At 40.9% G+C, this 21,480-nt stretch overlaps 1 protein-coding gene across 2 annotated transcripts in view; it reads right to left on the bottom strand.

The window, feature by feature from the left end:
* The window catches only part of FNDC3B (fibronectin type III domain containing 3B), a 409,427-nt gene extending 393,187 nt beyond the window's left edge, over positions 1-16,240 (bottom strand). For both annotated transcript variants that reach the window (XM_058730500.1, XM_058730504.1), the window contains exon 1: positions 16,114-16,240. The gene's annotated coding sequence lies outside the window, so the exon portion shown is untranslated. The remainder of the gene's footprint in view (positions 1-16,113) is intronic.
* Between the last annotated feature and the right edge of the window lie 5,240 nt (positions 16,241-21,480).

Genomic DNA, 21,480 nt, shown 5'->3' with positions numbered 1-21,480 from the left:
AAAAAATTTGAGTTGCCTGATGGCCACATTCACAGCTGAAGTCAAACAAGGTGACGCTGCCTTCTTGTTTCAGCTTTCGTATTACAAGCAAGAACCTTTTCCCCAGGATATTTAGTGTCATGTTTTTCACATTTTTATGCTTTTTGTTGGTGAGTTCACTGTTTCAAATGGCTCCCAAGCATAGTGTTGAAGTGCTGTCTAATGTCCTAAGCACAAGAAAGCTGGAATGTGCCTTATGGAGATACTACACTTGGTAGATACATTCCATTCAGACCCGAGTTATTGTGCTGTTGGCTGTGAATTCAATGCTAATGAATCACAAATACACATTAAATAATGTCTTTCAACAGAAACGCATATAAAGGAAGGTTATATACTGATTGGTTGACAAAAACGTTGTTGGCTCATAGGAGCCCAACCCTGTTTTTGCCCTAGAAGCAATGGTTGCGTGTTCACGGTCACTTTATAGAACGTAGTTACTGTACTGGGAATAATGAGAATCACCTGTATATGGATTTAGAGCGAACTTTCAGCTCATCAAACATAGAATAGCCATTTTTTTAATATTCCATGGAAGATTTCTAAAAATTATTATGTGTTTTCCCTTAAAGAACACCTAATTATGGTTTTCTGGTCATAATTCGGCAAATTTAGAAATAAATAAAAATGATACAAAAACCTTAACTTCATCGGAATCAAGAAGTACATACCTACATAGCTTGCTCCTAAATTCAAAAAAATATTAAAAACTGTCAAAAAAGCAATGAAAAATTTAAGATTATCTAGAAAGTAATGAAAATAATATTTCCTACCAAGGCATATAGTACTTGGTAAAAGCTCCATTCACAGAAAAGAGTAATACCCTTAAATTTTTTATTATTAAAGAATAAAGATGTTAGGGGCACCTGGGTGGCTCAGCTGGTTGAGCGTCTGACTCTTGATTTCAGCTCACGTCATGATCCTAGGATTTTGGGATCAGGTCCCATGTCCGGCTCTGCCCTGAGCGTGGAACCTGCTTAAGATTCTCTCTCTCTCCCTCTGCCCCTCCTCCCTGTTCGTGCTCTCTCTCTCTCTAAAGAAAATAAATAAAAATAAAAATAAAGAAAAAAGATGTTAAACCATAGAAATTTTAGAATATTTACAAAGATTAGAAAAAAAACAGCTAAAGAAAAAAAAAACAAACTAGGAAGGGGGAATTAAGAAAGACAAGGCCTGAAAATAAAGAAATAGGAAATAAAAAGAGTACAAAGAACAAAAAGCTCAAAATCAGTTGATGTGAATGACATACAAAAGGAGAAACAATTTTCATTTGAGGTCGAGGAATGCAGGGAGAACCAAAAATATACAAGATTGTCAATGACAAAGAGCACGTAAGGACAAATACCAAAGAGAAGAAAAGAAATAAGACATTATGTGCAACTCTCTAAAAATCTGATATTTGAAACCTAACAAACGATATAATAATTAACTCAAATAAAGACAGGAAAGTTGAATAAACCATTTTTAAGTAGGCTTCACACCCATTGTGGGGGTTGAACTCACAACCCCAAGATCAAGACATGAACTGAGACCAAGAGTCCAGTGCTTAACTGACTGAGCCACCCAGGCATCTCAAATAATCCAAAGTTTTTAGAAGTGATTTAAGATCTAGCATTTACAAAAGCAACAGGATCAAGCGTCTTCATATCTGAATTCTAGCAAAACTTTAAAGTAAATAATTGCAAGACGATTTAAACTGTTCCTGATCTTAGGGGCTCCTGGGTGGCTCAGTGGGTTAAATGTCCGACATTGGTTCAGGTCATGACCTCACGGTTCATGATTTCTAGCCCCATGTCGGATTCTGTGCTGACAGCTCTCAGCTCGGAGCCTGGAGCCTGCTTCACATTCTGTCTCTGTCTCTCTGCCTCTCCCCTGCTCAAGTTCTGTCTGTCTGTCTGTCTGTCTCTCTCAAATACAAATAAGCATTAAAAAAATTTATGAAACTGTTCCTGATCTTAGAAAAAAATATAGGAAAGCACTCTACTTAATCTGATGAAGACAGGAAATTTTTAATACCAAAACCCAGTAAAGAGAGTGTCAAATAATAATCCATGTGACCAAGCAGGGTTTGTTCCAATAGTGCAGTCACCCTCACTAAACCCAACAACATAATTTTTGTTCTTTTTCATTTGAAATCATGTCCAACTCGCAGAACAGGACAAGAACGGTGAAAAGAACTCTCATGTACCTTTCACCCAGAGACACTTTTCAAATTTTGCCAACTCTTCCAGTAATGCACTTTATAGGAAAAAGATCCACCCAGTGCCGTGCGCTGCACGTAGCTTTGTCTCTAATCTCTTCAGATTGGGAACAGGTCCTCGGCAATCTCTTGACTCTCATGACCTTAACATTTCAAAGACATCACAGGCCAGCTATTTTGTAGACTCTCCCAGTTTGGGCTTGTCTGATGTGTCTTCACGATTACATGTGGATTATGCATCTTTGGCAGGAACAGCACAGAGTGATGTGTGATGTTGCATCCCCTTGGGTGGTATTCGATGTTGATCTGCCCACACCTGATAGTTTGCTTACCAGAGAAAGGTGGCATTGCCTAGACTTCTCCACTATAGAATTTCTCTTTTTCTCTTTGTAATTAATACGTTCTTTTGCGGGAAGATACTCAGATAACTAGTAAATATCCCGTTCCTTGTCCAACTTTCACTTACTAGTTTCTTGCAATGCTTTTGTCTAGATTGTTTATTTTTGTGATGATGGTTAAGTGGAGAATTTGATAATTTCTTCTACATTTATTGGTTAGCATTCTACTGCGAGGAAGAGCTTTTCTTCTGATTTATTTATTTATTTATTTATTTGTATCAGTGTAGACTAAAGAATTCCTATTTTACTCAATGGTTTACCATCCCTTACTGTTATTTATTTTGATGATCAGATTGTTCCATATTTTGGCCAGTGGGATCACTCACAAGCCTGTTTCTATGTCTCTCGGGCAGATCCATATCTTTCTATGATTGTGCCCTTATATTCTTTCATAGCAAGATGTGCCAGCCTTATCTTTTACTTTGCTGCATTGGCCTTGAAATCAGTCATTTCCCTAGGAAAGCATGATTTACTTTAAAAGAAAGTTTTTTAGAAGCCAAGATCTGGGTAGTAGGTGTGGCTTATTGCTACTGAGATATCACTATATCACTGTGTCTAGGTTATCTAAGTGGACAGAGCTAGGAAATACACACAATGAGTCACAACAATGAGATACCACTTCGAATCCACTAAAATGACTGTCACGAAAAAGACAGCTAATATCAAATGTTGGAGAGGCAATGGAGAAACTGGAACCCTTATCAATTGATGATGGGATGTAAAATGGTATAGTCACTTTAGAACAAAATTTGGCAATGTCTAAAAAGATTAAATACAGAGTAACTATAAGGCTCAGCAATTCCACTTCTAGATATATGGCCAAGAGAATTGAAAACCTGTCCACCAAAATCTCACATATGAATGTTCATAGCAGTATTGCTCATAATAATGGCCAAAAAGCAGAGACAATCCAAATGTCAATCAGCTGATGAATGGATAAAAAATATGGTGCATCTGCACCATGGAAAGTTATTTGGCAATAAAAAGGAATGAAGCACTGATAAATGCCAAACCATGGATTAACCTGTGTAGTGAGTTGAATGGTGGCCTCCCCAAAATATTGTCCTCATCTTTGTTTCTGGAACCTGTGAGTGTTACCTTATTTGGAAAAAGACTCTTTGCAGATATAATTCATTTACAGATCTCAAGAAGAAGAGAACATCCTTTATGCAAGTGGGCCCTGAATCTAATGACAAGGGAGTGACAGGTGTCCTTATAAGAGAAAGGCAGGAGATTTGAAAGACACACATACACAGAAGAAGGTGAGATTAAGACCGAGACAGAGAAGGGAGTGATGTGGCCACTAGCCAAGGAATGCCAGCAGAAGCTGTAAGAGGCAAAGCAAGATTCTCCCTGCGAGCCTCCAGAGGGAGTGCAGCATTGCCGATAACTTGATTTTGGACTTGGCCTCCAGAATTGTGAGACAATGAATTTGTTTCAAGCCACCTGGCTGGCAGTAATTTGTTGTGCCAACCTCAGGAAACTAATACCACCTCAATAATATTAAACTAAGAAAATGAATCCAGAAACAAACAAACAAAAAACATGTACTGTATGATTCTGTTTATATGAAAATTTCCAAAAAGGCAAATATGTAGTCAGAAAGATCAGTGGTTGCCAAGAGCTGAGATCAAAGAAGGGATTGACTGAATGGGCAGAGGCAACATTTCAGGGTGAAGAAGATGTTCTGGAAATGTATGGTGGTGGTGGACGTACAATTGTATAAATTCATTAAAAACAACAAATTGTACACTTACGTTGCACCTCAATAAAACTATTATAAAAAATAAAAAGTGAAAAATTTAGATATATATTTACGAAAAATTTTTAACACTTATTTATTTTTATGAGACAGAGAGACAGAGAGTGAGCAGGGGAGGGGCAGAGAAAGAGGGAGACACAGAATCCGAAACAGGCTCCAGGCTCTGAGCTGTCAGCACAGAGCCCAACGTAAAACGGAGGGCTCGAACTCACAAACTGCAAGATCGTGACCTGAGCTTACCGCTGGCCACTTAACTGACTGAAACACCCAGGCGCCCCTAGGTATATATTAGACAAAGAAGGAGAAGAACTTATATAAAGAAAACTGAAAAATCATTTTTCTCCCTCCATGGGTATGGCAAGCATTGTTAACTAAGATAGGAAATCCTAAAGTATATTTCTATATGTCATATCAACATATATTTATTTTAAAATTTTGTAAAATTTTTGGCCAAGGATGCCATAAATTATATGAACTGAGAAAATAATATATTTGAAGAAAATTATCAGCAGCTGACAAAACACGAATTTTTCTGATAACGCAAGCTAATCTTAGATGTTAATAAGAAAATGGCAAATAATCCAAAAGAAAAATAGGCAAAGAATATGAAAAGCAAAGACAAATGGTCAATAAATAGATGATAGATAGATAGATAGATAGATAGATAGATAAAATAAGTATATGCATAAACTGAAGCACGATGAGAGAATGCAGATTAAAGCATCGATCAGGTATCATTTTCTACTCCATCAAAGTGGGGAAATTATAGAGCAATAGTATCTATTGTTGGTGGGAATACGATTAAGAGTAACAATCTCCTATTTCCTGTGGAAATACCTCAAACTGTTATCGGGCCATTGGAAAGCAATTTGGTAATGCATTAATGTAAGATACAGACACACTTTCGCCCCATTCTTAGATGGTAATTCACAGAAACAAAGGATCAGCACATGTGAAATATGTACAAGGATGCTTATTTTATAGCATTGTCCATAGAGGTGGCAAATTAGAGGGGAAAAAGAAAATGCACCTCAATGGAGAAACTTGTTCAAACAGTCACGGTATATCCACAACCACACTGAAAAAGATAGAGATAGCAAGTTAGAGAAAGAGATACTAGTTGAGTTAGAAATTCTTTCAGGTACTACTGCCTGAGAAAAGCAAGTTGTAGAGAAGTATGTAAAATTTTTTTAAGGTATGTATTTATGCATATATGTGTATGAATATGTGAGTGTCTTTTGCATCTGTCCCTCATAAAAATACCATTTCCTATTATACTTAATAACGAATATATGAGATGCTTCTTTGAGGCCAGATGAATATCCTATTCCCCAAATGCGTTTCATTCAGTGCATTTTGTATCCTGGCCCAAATGAATTAATTACATCAGGTAGTTACAAATGAATCTTTTATTTTGTATAAAATAAACTTTATTGGTGCACCTGGGTGGCACAGTCAGTTAAGTGTCCGACTCTTGAGCTCGCCTCAGGTCACGATCTCACGGTTTGTGAGTTTGAGCCCTGCATCGGGCTCTGCACTGGTGGCATGGAGCCTGCTTGGGATTCTGTCTCTCATTCTCTCTGCCCCTCCCCAGCTTGTGCTCTCATTCTCTCTCTCTAAATAAATAAGTAAACTTTAAAAATAAAATAAAATTAGGGGCACCTGGGTGGCTCAGTCGGTTAAGCGGCCGACTTCAGCTCGGGTCATGATCTCGCGGTCCGTGAGTTCGAGCCCCGCGTTGGGCTCTGTGCTGACAGCTCAGAGCCTGGAGCCTGTTTCGGATTCTGTGTCTCCCTCTCTCTGACCCTCCCCCGTTCATGCTCTGTCTCTCTCTGTCTCAAAAATAAATAAACGTTAAAAAAAATTAAAAAAAAAAATAAATAAAATTAAATTAATTTTACTGAAATACACTGAATCATTTTTAAAACCCTGTTTTTGTTCCCTGGTGGGTTTTGAAGTTTGAATGATCTACACAATGGCTTCCTTTCTTTTTGTCTTGGCCTGTGAAGACTCAAAGCAAATAGACTTACTTCATGCTTACTCATTATCTCCATGACCAAACTGAATACAGTTGATGTTTTCTGTTTTCTCTCAGACGATCTGACACTTCCAGGGAAAAAAACTCTAACATATTAGCCAATGGGACAGGTAAATTATGCTTTCGATTTTGGCACCTTCATCAGCAGTATAGATTAGTAAAACTGACCAGAATAAAGTTTTATTATTCTAGGTTCTATTTTTCTGCACTTGACAGTTTCTTTTTGAAGTTTCTGCCAAAGCCTCGTTCAATGATATTACCCACAAGTAGTGTTTTTCTGAGTATGACATTCAAAATCTGTCTCTACAAAATAAATTAGGACATTCACAATACTGCACTTTTACTGTCCGGTTTTTGATGTTAAATACTTAGAGTCTTTGAAAATGAAGTAGACCCTTCTGAGTACAAGTGACTAGTACAACGGAAATCTATTTCAGTTCGCAATGCTTCATCTAAAATCATTTTTCGAGAGAATCACCATGTGCATGAAAAAGCTTTAAAGTTTGTTTGAATGATAAGGTTTATTTATTTTTTTTTAAATTTTATTTAAATCCAAGTTAGTCAACATTAGGTGTAATAATGGTTTCAGGAGTAGAATTTAGAGATTCATCACTTAGGTAAGGTTTATGTTATATTGCTCTATTAAAGATTCATCTGAAAAGAATCAGGCTAGGTAACTTTTTGCTTAGAATGAGACAATAGAACCTAAATCCCATGCTGGTTTTTTTCCCAAAGGGTAATTTTTTGGGTTTTTGAAGTAATATGGAAACCCTTAGCACAGACTCCTAGACCCCTTAGTGTTTTATCAAATAAAAATACAGAATTACAAAGTAAATTTTTTAATCATAAAGTTTCACACAACGTACTCTAGTTTTTAAAAACTTTTTAAGTGTTTATTTTTGAGAGAGCACGCACACACATGAATGGAGGAGGGGCAGAGAGAAAGAGGGAGACAGAATGTGCAATAGGCTTCAGGCTCTGAGCTGTCAGGACAGAGCCTGACACAGGGCTCAAACTCAAGAACCACGAGAAAATCATGACCTGAGCCAAAGTCAGACATTTAACCAACTGAGACACCCAGGCGCCCCACACAATGAACTCTATTTAGAAGCATTAAGAAATCTCACTAAGGGATTAGGTGAATAATTATTTGAACACCATGAAAAAAAAATTTTTTGCTTTTTCTCTAATTTGAACTGAAGGTGATTGTACGTCCATAGAGTTACATAAAAGCCAACATTTTCATATCTCAGAATGTTGCAGGGGCTAAAATGAAGAACTCAGCTTCAGAGATTTGAATTCTGGTCCCAACTCAGCTATGTGGTGATATCTGAAGGCTATGGCTTGCTAGATTGTAAAAAGAGGTAGTTGAATTAGGTGGAAAGATTATAATCTCTTTTCATGTTAAAAATTCTATACTATTAAGCTTGGGTACATACAAAAGCTATCAATGAAGCTTGGGTACATACAAAAATGGCACCAAGTGATTCATTGATTCAAAAAATATGCATTGAACACATATTACATGCCAGGTATTTGTTCTAGGCACTGGGAATACAAATAACTTACCCTTTCAAATATGGAAGAAATATAAATATAGCCAGTTAATATAACAGGCATCGAATAAATCTTGACTAAGACATGTTATACACATTCTACTGTTATACCATTTCACTGCACCACCATTTCACTGAAACCACTCTTGTCGTCAGTGACCTCCATGTTGCCAAATCTAATCACCAGTTCAGTTTTCAGTTTGATACGTCTGTAGCATTTGACCCAGCTAATCATTCTCTCCTCCTTGGAGCATTTCCAGGAGTTGCTTGCCAGGACGCCATTCCACGATTCTGCTATTATAATAGCTGTTTCTTTTCCATTTTCTTTGCTGTTTCTTTCCATCTCTCTTAATCACTAAGTGTTGGAGGGCTTCAAAATCCATCACTGGGTCTCTTTTATTCTCTATTTACGCTTACTTCCTGGCTGAATTTTATCCAGTCCTATGGATTTAACTACTACTGACAACTTCCAAATCTATATACTCTACTCCACTTCTTCCCTGAGCTCCAGAATCACATACCAAGTACGTATTTGACAACTCTAATTGGAAGAAAATCCAAATGCCACTCTCCCCTTTGCTCACTCTGAGACTCTGAGATTTACATGAGGAGATGTGGGGGGAGTGTATTTGGGGCCGGTACCTGTGATGGATGGGGATGAAGGAGGCAGCACTGAGAAGTGGGAGAAAGCCGAACTACTAAGGCAGTGACGACAGAGTCCTCAGCTGATCCTACAAGGAGCATTAGAGCTGGGATGGACCCTCAGAATTGTTCCAGTTGAGGCAAAAGAGATCTGAACCACTGCATGAGCCAGTTACTGGATGCAGGCTACCCCCAGGAGGGGCATAACCTTGAGCAAGGCAGTTTCCTCCTACAGAGAGCAGGTCCTGGAGAGAACTCAGCTGTGACCTGTCAGCTGCCAATATTCACGGTAGCTGGCGGGTAGGAGTCGGGGGGAGGGGGCAGGAATGAATGTCTCCCCCCGTAGGAGGACCTAGGTAGTGCAGTTTTTGCTATAAACACCCAGTATCTGGTAGCATCTCATACTCCTCAATTTACCTCCCTTATGCAGCTTTATTTTTCTCTCAAAGTGTAGACTATATGTTTTACTCATTTGTTTGCTTGTAGATCCCTGCTAGAATAAAACACCACGAGAGCAGAAGCTTTCTTTCCCTCTTTCTTTTTTAATCTTATATCCCCAGCATCTAGAAACAGTGCCTGGAACAGAGTTAGGCGCTCAATAAAGACAGCCAATGAGTGAATAAATGCACCACGTACTTGCTATATTCTAGAAACTATGCTGTGTTTTGGCATTACAGAAGTGAACAAGACAGGCTCAGTCACTACCCTCACAGAGCTCACAGTCTAGAAGAAATTATATACATATATAGCAGACATAGATCAAATACGCATGTGTCTACTATATTTTTAAAAGTGCAATCACAGCCAGATGCTATTATATAGTATTTTACTAATCTATCTAGTTTCAGCCCATCTGATAGTCCATCATATAAAACTTTTTACTGAATGACAATGTCAGAAGACTATAAAAAGAGTGGAAGCTTTAGTTAGAGAGTTATTTATTGCTCCGGCTAGATTTCAGAAAGAAAAGTTAGATCACTGGGACACATCTTTTGCCCAATTTAGGAGGAAAGAAATAAGGGACAAAATAGGAGCAAGACAAGCTCAGAGAAAATGAATACTTACTTTTCACTGGAATTTTTATTAACCAACATCCTGTTTTCTAAAACGCTGGAGAGCAAGGCTATAATTGTATCTAAATAGATAAGGGGTAAAATGTTCTGTAATGAATGGATAATTTATAGTCACTTTGTACATAGAAATACAATTTTCCATTACTTTAGTTTCGGGGACAGCTGAAATGTAATAAGGACTAGGAAATAACACTTCAGTTTCTATGTCATCATTGCAGAATCATATGCTCATCTTTTTATTTTTTATTTTTTTTAATGCTTATTTATTTTTGAGAGAGACAGAGACAGAATATGAGTGGGTTAGGGGCAGAGAGAGAGGGAGACACAGAATCCAAAGCAGGCTCCAGGCTCTGAGCTGTCGGCACAGAGCCCGATGCGGGGCTCGAACCCATGACATGTGAGATCATGACCTGGGCCGAAGCTGGACACTCAACCGACTGAGCCACCCAGGCACCCCCATACGCTCATCTTTTAAAAAGCAGATTATCTCCCTAAAAGTTATGTTTTCTGCTTTCTATACGCAGCCATATTTTATTTCCATTCACAACCAACTAAGTCGTTTTGCCTTTTAGAGCAAGATGAATCCTGTTGCTCCCTGAGTGTATGTTATTTGAAATGTGAAAGCCTTTCACTCTGTGTTTTCTGTGTACTGGTGAACAGGAACAACCAACATTTAAATTCTTGGTTTGTTGTAAACGAGGTATTTTGGCATTTCTAGAATAACTTGTGTGCAAAATCTCAAATTGTTCTATATTTACGAGTTCACTAGTCTCTGCTTCCTTGCACATTACTGTCACAATGCAGAAGTATAAACTGGATCTGCATGAGTTTATGTGCCTCTCTTCTCTGCATTACTTTATCCTAGAAGCAATGTAAGCCTTGAGAAGAATAAACATTTCTATCTTACAAGTGAAAAAAAGCAAGATTTTTTATGCTCATGGATAATAAAACCATTGATTTTCACTTCAGACAGCTTGACGTGGTCTTTTATTTTTTTTTAAATTTTTAACGTTTTTATTTGTATTTGAGACAGAGAGAGACAGAGCATGAGCAGGGGAGGGGCAGAGAGAGAGGGAGACATAGAATCCAAAGCAGGCTCCAGGCTCTGAGCTGTCAGCACGGAACCCGACACGGGGCTTGAACTCACAGACTGTGAGATCATGACCTGAGCTGAAGTTGGACGCTCAACTGACTGAGCCACCCAGGTGCCCAACATGGTCTTTTATTAAAATAAATTCAAGGAGTACCTGGGTGGTGCAGTCGGTTAGGTGTTCGACTCTTGATTTCAGCACAGGTCATGATCTCACTATTCCTGGGATCAGGCCCTGAGTTGGGCTCTGTGCTGAGAGCATGACAGCTGATACCTGCTTGGGATTCTCTCTCCCCCCACCCCTCTGCCCCTCCCCTGCTCATGCTCTCCATCTCTGTCTCTCAAATAAATAATATAAAATAAGTTCTAGATTTCTGATGAATACCTTAACTGTCAATTTCATATTAATTTGTTGAGATGTCACCTCTATTCCTGGATATCTTTTAGGGAAGAGTAGACAACTATTAGCCTGGTTGTCATAGTGTGCAGATCCAGTTTAGTTCTATCATTGCTTTGACGACTGATGGTTAATTAGATGGCAAGGTCCTTAGAGCAGGTCCTACAGAGCACACCAAATATCGGAACTCTACAAATTATTTTTGTTGATAATTAATTAATCCTCCTTTCACAATTAGAGGTGATACTTGAGTACCTCTAAGCACAAAAGGGCTGCTGCACCCCTCAATTTTAGAGTTAACAATATTTGATAAGGAGGTAAAGAGCCATGGATAGTTAGGCAGTACAGAATCTTACAAAGGGAAGTGACAGGAAATGATCTCTTACTATGAACTCAAATGAGTGTCAGGTGTGGCAATTCTAACTTGTCTGAAACCTCACACACCATTGCACCTGTGTCTGCCTCACTTTCTCTGTATCTCTCTCTCTCTCTCTGTCTTCTTTTTCTTCCTTTTTTAGATATTTACTTATTTATTTATTTATTTATTTATTTATTTTGAGAGTGGCTGAGACACCACCGGTGGGGGAGGGGGGGGTGGGCAGAGAAAGAGAGAGAGAGAGAGAGAGAGAGAGAGAGAGAGAATCCCAAGCAGGTTCTGCACTGTCAGCACAGAGCCTGATGCGGGGCTTGAACCCATGAAACTGTGAGATCATGACCCGAGCCCAAATCAAGAGTCAGACGCTGAACTGACTGAACCATGCAGGCGCCCCTCCCTGTCTCTCTTCTGTTTATCTCTCACTATCTCATCCTTTCTTTGCTTTCTTTGAGCTTCCCTGCTTCTTCCTTGTTTGTGCATTTTTCTTCCTTTTCCTGACCCCAGCTTGTTCATGTGCACTGACGAGAAAATATAGTTGAAGTATATATTTTAGGGTTTCTAATATTTTTCCTACAAAAATTTTATTTTTCTGTTAACTTTATTTTTCAGTTTTGGAAACAGAAGAGTAAAATTCTATAAATTTCTTCATTTGAAAGCTTTTCAATTATGTCTAGATTTTGGCTTTTATGGGCTGGTGTAGTTTAAGTTGAAAGGAAAGATTACTTACTCCAGGTTTGGTTATTCCTCTAAGAATAGAACCCTGCCCATAATATGTGTCCAATAAGTGATTTTTGGATGAATGCTCAATGTCCAAAATTAAATTCTTACTAGGATACTCAGTAGGTGCTCTTGGTAGCATGAAGCATCCCCGAGGCATGGATACGCATTTAAGACATAAGCCTGAGTGGGGCAGCTGGGTGGCTCAGTCAGTTGAGCGTCTGACTTCAACTCAGGACATGATCTCAATGGTTCATGAGTTTAAGCCCCGCATTGTGCTCTGTGCTGACAGCTCCAAGCCTGGAGCCTGCTTCGGATTCTGTGTCTCCCTCACTCTCTGCCCCTCCCCACCCCCCTCAAAAATGAATAAACATGAGAAAAAATTAGTAAGACGTAAAACCTGAGGGTGCTACTTATCTTTTTGCTTATCTACATATCCAAATCTTTGGTAATAGCCAGGTAGAGTTCCCCTGCATGAGATTTCTGTGTAACAATACCCAGAGGGGTTCTATCATCGGAAATCTTATGAACACTCAGAAACACAGGTTGAGAACTACATATACTATCTCCCATGCTTCTGTCCAGTGAACTCCAGAACAGTGCTTCTCAGAGCTGTGCAAACAGCTCACCTGGGGATTGTGTCAAGTTGCAGATTCTGGTTCAATGTCTGGGGCGGGGCTTGAGATGCTGCGTTTCCAACAAGCTCCCAGGTGATACTGCTGGGGCCGGTCGGTAGATTGCACTTCAGCAGCAAGGGTCTAAAGGTAATAGGGTTTTGTTACCACCCCTTGGTTCCTTCACGTTGATGAACCTCAGCTAGAAAGAGCCTGGCCTGTATTTTCTCCTGTCATCTGGCCTGTCCAGGGGTGTCTGTATTTGCCTTAGGGTTTTGTTACTGATGACGTAGATTCCTTAGTATGGACTTGTTAACCCTGGGAACAGCTGCTGGTTGCTCATTTGTGCACCATTTGGATGCTGGTTCTGGCAACCACATTCTCTGAAGCTTCAATTTTCTTTGTTTTGCTGGGGAGGTAAATGGTGAGAGAAGGGACAGGAAGAGTTATTTCTTGCTTTGTATGTAAGCTGCATAGCACTGTAATACTTTCTGTGTGATACCAGTGGTGATTTGGGACACTGCCCTCAAATAATATGAATTTCATGCATGTTATCTCCTTGAATTCTCACAGCAACTTGGTGATGTAGGTGGTATTAACATTATAATATCCGGGGCGCCTGGGTGGCGCAGTCGGTTAAGCGTCTGACTTCAGCCAGGTCACGATCTCGCGGTCCGTGAGTTCGAGCCCCGCGTCGGGCTCTGGGCTGATGGCTCGGAGCCTGGAGCCTGTTTCCGATTCTGTGTCTCCCTCTCTCTCTGCCCCTCCCCCGTTCATGCTCTGTCTCTCTCTGTCCCAAAAATAAATAAAAAATGTTGGAAAAAAAAATTAAAAAAAAAAACAAAACATTATAATATCCATCTTAGAGGTGAGAAAGTGGAGATGTAAAGTAGTTCAAGGACTCCTACAAGGAGCTTCCTTTACTTACAAAGGAAGTAAACAGCAAAACTGGGGTTCATACCCTCATATGGTGACTCCAAGTCCAGTAGGAAGATGGACCGTCCAAGCTTTGGGGGTGTCTTTGGATCCCTACACATCCACAGATTTAATTTTCTTTGGTTGTTCATTGGCCTGCTCTCATATCTGCCCTCTTTCTACAGAGTTAGAGCAAGAACAACTTGATCCCCTTGACAGTCTGTTGACCTCAGTTTGAGAAAGATCATTCCTTGGTTTTAAAAGAAACTGGAAGAGGGGCCTCTGGGTGGCTCAGTCGGTTAAGTGTCCAACTTTGGCTTAGGTCATGATCTTGCGGTTCACGAGTTCGAGACTTGCATTGGGCTCTGTGTTGACAGCTCAGAATCTGGAGCCTGCTTTGGATTCTGTCTCCGCCTCTCTCTGTCCCTCTCCCTCTCTCTCTCTCTCTGTCTCTCTGTCTCTCAAAAATAAACATTAAAAAAATTAAAAATCAGGGGCGCCTGGGTGGCGCAGTCGGTTAAGCGTCCGACTTCAGCCAGGTCACGATCTCGCGGTCCGTGAGTTCGAGCCCCGCGTCGGGCTCTGGGCTGATGGCTCGGAGCCTGGAGCCTGTTTCCGATTCTGTGTCTCCCTCTCTCTCTGCCCCTCCCCCGTTCATGCTCTGTCTCTCTCTGTCCCAAAAATAAAATAAAAAACGTTGAAAAAAAAAATTAAAAAAAAAAAAATTAAAAATCATACAACAACAAAAATAAATTAAAAAAACAACACAGCTTTGTTTAAAAGAAAGCGGAAGAATATAATATGTAAGTGGAGAATAAGGAGGCAAAATTAAAATGAGGATAAATGCCGAGAAGTGGGGTTATCCTCTTCCCCAGTTTATCTCTTTCTCATCCTTTTTGTATTCCGCTACGGAATGGAAGACAGCTTTGTAGGTACTTAGACTCCTGACTTCTACTATTTTAGGAAAACTTTTTTTTTTCAGTATTTTATTTTTATTTCTTTCTTTATTTTTTAAAGATTTTATTTTTATCAATAATCTCTACACCCAGCTTGGGGTCAAACTTATAATTTTGACATCAAGAGTCACAGGCTCTACTGACTGACCCAGCTAGGTGCCCTTAAATTTATTATTCTTTGAGAGCTCTTCAGCATTTTATTAGGAAACAATTTTTCTACTGTAGTCAATGGTCAAGTTATTTGAAGTTTAGGATCCATAGTATTGCTCATATTCACATTAGACGCTATGCTTTGGGGTGACTGCATGCACAGGGGATGTGATTGGTAGGAAAGTGAATGCTGCATTTGTATTCAGTGTTTTCTTTCTAAAAAATTTCAGAGGGAAAGAATCAGGCAATTGCTGCAATTACTACATTGATGTTTCCGTGGGGGCAAAAATGTAACTCACTACAAATTGGAAAGTGAAAAAAAAAAAAAGGTTTAGCAAATTTCTCTTCAAACTATTTCTTAGAGCTCTCTGGAGCTCTCTAGTCTGCTCCACGAGCCGCTGGGATGAGGCATAAACTTGTCAGTTAAAGAGATTTTAATGTCTTTCAGTTAAAAACAGGCTCTTTGGTAATTTGTGTATTTTGGGTAAATATTCATTGTTTCTGGATACCCTCCCCACCACTCAGGTCTTCTTTTAGTGGTCCTGGAGGTGAGGCTGGGAGAGGGGGTGCTGGTCCTTGAGCTCTCCTAGAGCTGTTGGATTAAAATAGGCCCTTGATGCCCTCCAGGATGATGGCCCTTACCCCTCCTGGTTATAGGCATACCCTGCTGACATCTGCCACTGAAATCTCTGGTTACGAAATTGGCATTCTCCTGATTCAGCCAAGGCCTAGACTATTGCTGGTGCTGCAGATCCTCTGGTTACATCTAGAGCCAACATGGTGGGGAAAGCCCATTCTTACCCCAGGCCCCAGCAACCTCCTGGCTGGCCACTGGCTCTCTACTCGGTCATCCCTGACAAGGGTCATGTGGGAACTTCAGATAGCAGCCAAGGGAGACCTTAGGGGCACTTCTCTGGCTTCTCACCACCTGGACCTGTTCCTCAGCTATTTCCAACCAGCCTGGATGGTGCCATGTTAAAGCTGGGTTTCTCCTAAGGAACTTGAAATCATCACAATGTGTATCCAAAAAAGTTAGGAAAGGGCCCCTGCTCTGGAAAACCTCTAAGCATATCTGATTGTCTCCATTTCCCCATTTCTCATTATCTTGATCCAAAAGTAGGCAGGGAGATGACTAGCCCATAGAGATTCTTGGTGACAATTAGAAAATGACACTCCTCAGGTGAATATACCTTTGGGCCGGGCTGCAAAGCTTGGTGAGTGGAGAGACAAGGCCTGGAGAGACCTTCTTACTTGGTTCCTTGGCCAGGTATCTGGGTGCAGCAGGAGATTGCACAACCACTTGCAGTAGGTCTGGAGGAAGAAGCTAGAACCCAAATATCTGAATGCTTTCTTTTCTTCTCCCTCTCTTATCTTCTCAACTCCTCCCCAATGAGCCCCCACTTCCCCTTTCTCTTTAGGGAGTCACCAACTCCCTTTATGTCATATCCTGAGTTACCATTCTTATTGCTCATGTGAGATCCCTATGAACTGAACCTACTGTGTGTGGCTATCAAATCAAGTCTTGCTATGAACTAATTACCCCCCCCCCCCATGTAGTAATTAAAACAATAGACTTTTATAATCTCACACAGTATCTGAGGGTCAAGTATCCAAAAGTAGCTCAGCTGGGTAGGTTGCCATCAAGCTGCACCCAGGACTATAGTCTCTAAAGACTTGACTGGGACTGGAGGATTCATTTCCAAATTCACCCATGTGGCTGCTGGAAGGAGGTTTCAGTTCCTTACTGGTGGGCCTTTCAGTAGGGCTTCCCATCATATGGCTTCCCCCAGAGCGGTGATCCAAGATAACCTAACCCAGGAGTGACATAGTATCACTTCTTCCATAGTCTGCTGGTCACAAAGACCAACCCTCCTCTAGAGTGAGTGTGGGAGGGACAGGAGAAGGGTGTGAATACCAGGAGGTAGAGATCAACAGGGGCCATCTTGGAGGCTGGCTACACATAGTTCTGCCAGCGTTCTTCAATGGGTGCAGCATTGACATGTGGGGTAAGACAACTGTTGTAGGTGGGCGTTCTGTTGTTAGGTAGGACCGTCCCAGGCATTGCTGGACATCTCAGCATTCCTCACCTTCACCCACTAAATGCCAGCAGCATTTCATAGTCAATGTGACAATCAAAAGTGCCCCTGCAACATCCCTAAGATGGGCAGTATTCACCCCTTGTTGACAACCTATCTAGTGTGTGAATCAGGAGCACCTACACGTTGGGAGTTCATTAGGATCAAAATAGATCAGTTTATTACTTTCAAAAATATTACAACCATTGCACTGGCACCTCCCCGTATGGTTTGAAGTGACTGAGCGATTGATAGTCCTATAGCATGGAGGACTGTAATTTGAAGGAACACTGAACTTGGAGAAAATGCTTGCTTCATCCTCCCTCTCCCATTTATTTGCTGATGGCCTGGAGCAAGTTCTTCAACTCTCTGAGCCTCACCTGTGAATAGGAAATACTACTACTCACCACACAAGGTGACAGCTAAAGAGAACAAAGCACCTTTGAACCACACATGGCTTATTCCTTCCAAAGGCACTAGAGTGTCCCAGTCCCTGTGGTTTGTAACAGGAGTGTCACAGGAACCAGCTAACCCAACAGGCCTGCGGAAGGGGCCAGGGTTCCCCTGACAGGACAATCAATGCAAGCCTGGCTTCACTCTTTCACAGAGGCCTGAGATTTTCCTAGCTACCCAGATGACTGCTGGGCTTTACTCTGGGGCCACACCTGGTTGTCAGCTAAGCCCACCATTTCTTCTATCTTATTGCCTTCCCTGGTCCTTGGCCAAGGTGTGACTCTCCTGGGACAACTGTCTTCTCCCATTTCACTCCTCTGTTACGGGTTTCCTTTTCCCTAACCCGAACTCCACTCCTCCTCTCCTCCAGAGCATTTCCATATTCTTTTTGGAAGGCGATCACATGCACCTTCCACTTCTCCACGAAATGCCTCCACCTTCTGGAAACCTGGCTCACTCCTGAATTTTGTGCTTCCCCTGCAGCATCCTTAAGTTGACTTTTCCTTCAAGATTTCAGGCAGAACTCTTCCATCCATAGCTGTCTGCCTTTTTCATGCTCTGGGTTAGGGAGTACTGCTGGAGAAAATCACCCAATTTTCCGGAAACATGTAGTCCAAATTCATTTCCAGGTCACTTGGGCCATCAGCACTGCCCTGGAACTCCTGCTTCCCTGGTCAGCATGTTCCTTCAGGCTCCATAGCATCTGTCATAAGCCTTTTCCTTTGTTCGCTTCAGACCTTCTACTTTGCTCCTTTGTACTTCCTTCTCACCTCAGCCCTCAGATGATGCTGCCTGCTACTCCACAAAAACCTAGAAGCCCGATGCGGATGCCCACAATTTCCTGCCACCCCTCCCATCACCTCACCTGTCCCTTTACCTGCACCTACCTACCTTCCCCCAAGACTAACGTCTCTGCCTGAACCCAGGCTCTCACATCTTGGGCTTCTTCAGGTACTTCCCGCCAACAATAATCCTCTCTTCTATAGTTCAATCTTGACGTTTTCACTGGATCCTTCCCATTAACTATCCTCAAGTCTTTTCCATCTTAAAACAAGACAAAACGAAACAAAAACCCCCAAACAAAACAAACAAACAAACAAAAACCAGAAGAATAAAAAAAAAAAAAAAAAAAAACACTCCCTCCAACTCTTCCCTTCCCTCCCTGGCCCCACACTTTCCTCCTATCCCTCCTCCCCGTCACAGCTCAAGTTCTTGAAATAACTGTTATCATTTTCCTGCCATTGCCTCACCTCCCTTTCCTCTCAATTGACCGCAATCTGCTAGTGCCCACACCTCTCCTCAGAAACTGCTTTCACCCAGGTCATAAACTGTTTCCCCATTGCTAATTCTCATGAACAGTGCTCATTTCTTATCTGACCTAACCTCTGAACATTTGACACTGTCCACCACTCCCTTCTCTGTTGGAAGACTCTCTTCCCTGGCTTCCATGTGACCACATTTTCCACCCCTAGTGATCTTTCTGAATCTTTAATCATGTCCCTTCCCTCACTCCTACTTAAAATTCTTCAATGATTTCCTCTTGTCCACAGGATATAAAGCTTTTCCATGGTCTGTTCTCTCCCACACAGTGTCTTGCCACTGCCTCCCCCGACTTATCCTTCAACTACACTGAACTATTTGTAGTTCTATCGGGTTATTTGCTGTGTGTTCCTCTGGACTTTTGCACATGTTTTTTCCTGTTCATTCCCTCTTGGCAGGTTAACTCCTTTTCATCAATTTTTCCATGGTGTCTTCTATGGCCTCCTTGTAACAGTTAGATGTTCCTCCCATCTTCTATCATGGGTTTGCCTCCATAATAGTACTCATCTTGCTTTAATTGTCCATCTACTCTTAGATTTTAGGGAAGAGACCTTTCCTTCCTTGCAGTTTTAACCCTAGAGTCTAGACAGTGCCTGGTGCATAATAGGAGCTCAAAAGCTATAGGGAATAAATGACCCTATGAATGTGTATCACATGAATGGCATACAAACACTTATAAAAATTAGTTGAATTTGAACTTTAGGTGAGGGAAATATTAAGGAGATAAGAGATGGATTTAAAGGGGATAAAGGACGAAAGAGACCTTCCTCCTTGCATCTCGTGTTAAGGTCAGACAGCCAAATGCTCTCCTATCCTTCCCCTTTATCTTCTTTGACAAGGGAAAAACACCTGCCACTTAGAGAAGCCACTGTTGACCTTGGTGTTGCCATTTCAAAGATGATATTTCAAAGATGATGATTTTCTGGTTTTCTTTTCACAATTCAGGTGGAAAAAAGAAGTACAGACTCAAATGGAAGAGGAGAAAATACCCTAAAAAATACAGCAGATTCCCCGGGCTGAAATTTAAGAAATATTTACTGTTTAGAATTGTTAATGTTATTTAGGTAGATATCTTGAAACGAACAAGCTTATTACTTTACCCTGCAAGTTAAAAAAAAAAAAAGACAACAGAGGCAAATCAATATATTTTCTAACGGCAAGGTCCCACCTGCTTTATTTATTGAAGAAAAGAGTGTACACTTGCTAGTAACACCCACATGTAAGTAAATGAAACACGATTATGCAAGAATCCAGGGAATGTCAACTAAAACCAGCCTGGTATTAAATACATAGAAATGACTCCTTCCCTTGTTGTAGCCACATGGACTTTCCCTTGCACTGCCGATCTCCAACAGATTTCATTTCTATCTGGTTTGTCTTCAGAACTGGGGAGGAGAGATCCTGGATTTGGCAGGTGCTGAGCTTGGAACCCACACTCACTCCAGCAGTGCTTCTGGTTCAGATGACTCTTGAGGCCAGTAACACTTCCAGCCCCAGGGAACCCTCTGTTCCGGATTTTTCCCTCCATCCACAAGGGAGTTCTTTTTTTGCAAAATGCTTTGGCTGTTCCTAAAGCTTTCTCTCATTTTGTCTTTTGAAAAGCATTTTGTGGGGTTGGAACGTTGCAGGTTCCCCCCTCCCCCTCCACCCAGATGTTTCTGGTTCTCAGGATGTACACCTGTGAAGTTGGGCCACTTGGGAGAAATGTTTGAGTTTTATTTACAGCGGAGAAGAATGTGATCTTCACATGCAAATGTTCAAAATGGTTATTTTGTTCTAGGGAGTCGACTGCAAGACCTGCTAGTTAGCAGGGATTTGAAAGGAAAATATGAAGGTAAAATTATCTAATCATCAAATATATTTTGAGTGTCTACTCTGGCTCAGCAGCACTGCTGGGAATCAAACAGGGAAAGAAAACAGGGAGAAAAAGAGAAAGAAAGAGACAAATCTATTCTAGTTAGGGAAGGAGGGAGAGGAAGATGACAATGTGAAAAAATAATAAATCAACAAGAGTGCAGTTTGTTAGATAAAATTGTTCTGAACTCTGAAAGATCAAATTACACGCTGAGAGTCCTGCTTTTTGCAAGATTGTCAGGTTATCTCCTTGCTTCAATGAGGGATAATATATATGAAGTATCTAGCATAATATCTGACACATAGTAGGTGCTCAATAATATTATTTCCTGCTCTGGTCTTAGCCTGAGCTACTCATCCATGAAGGTGATTCTGTACACCAAGAATAAGTGCGTTCAGCAAAATGTGCCACTTAACGTCAATCTAAAGGGACTTTAGGTACAGCTGTGATGGAATATTCTTCATACAGTCAATAGTTACTGTTAGTGAGGCGCCTGGGTGGCTCTGTCGGTTAAGTGTCTGACTTTGGCTCAGGTCATCATCTCGCGGTTCGTGGGTTCAAGCCCCACGTCATGCTCTGTGCTGACAGCTCAGAGCCAGGAGCCTGCTTCAGATTCTGTGTCTCCCTCTCTCTCTGCCCCTCCCCTGCTCATGCTCTGTCTCTCTCTCTCTCTCTCTCAAAAATAAATAAACAGTAAAAAAAATTTTTTTAAAGTTACTCACTTCATTTCATATCACTTTTATAGTAAATATAATCAAGAAGCTACCATTTGTCAAGCACAGTGATAGGCAATAGGAACCCAGAAATTATGAAGCCATCATCTCTGCTCTCAGGAGTGGTCAGATAGGGCAGCA

The sequence above is a fragment of the Neofelis nebulosa genome, chromosome 5, assembly GCF_028018385.1.
Source record: "Neofelis nebulosa isolate mNeoNeb1 chromosome 5, mNeoNeb1.pri, whole genome shotgun sequence".
NCBI classification, from domain to species: Eukaryota; Metazoa; Chordata; class Mammalia; order Carnivora; family Felidae; genus Neofelis; species Neofelis nebulosa.
This window is presented reverse-complemented; position numbering and strand designations above follow the sequence as displayed.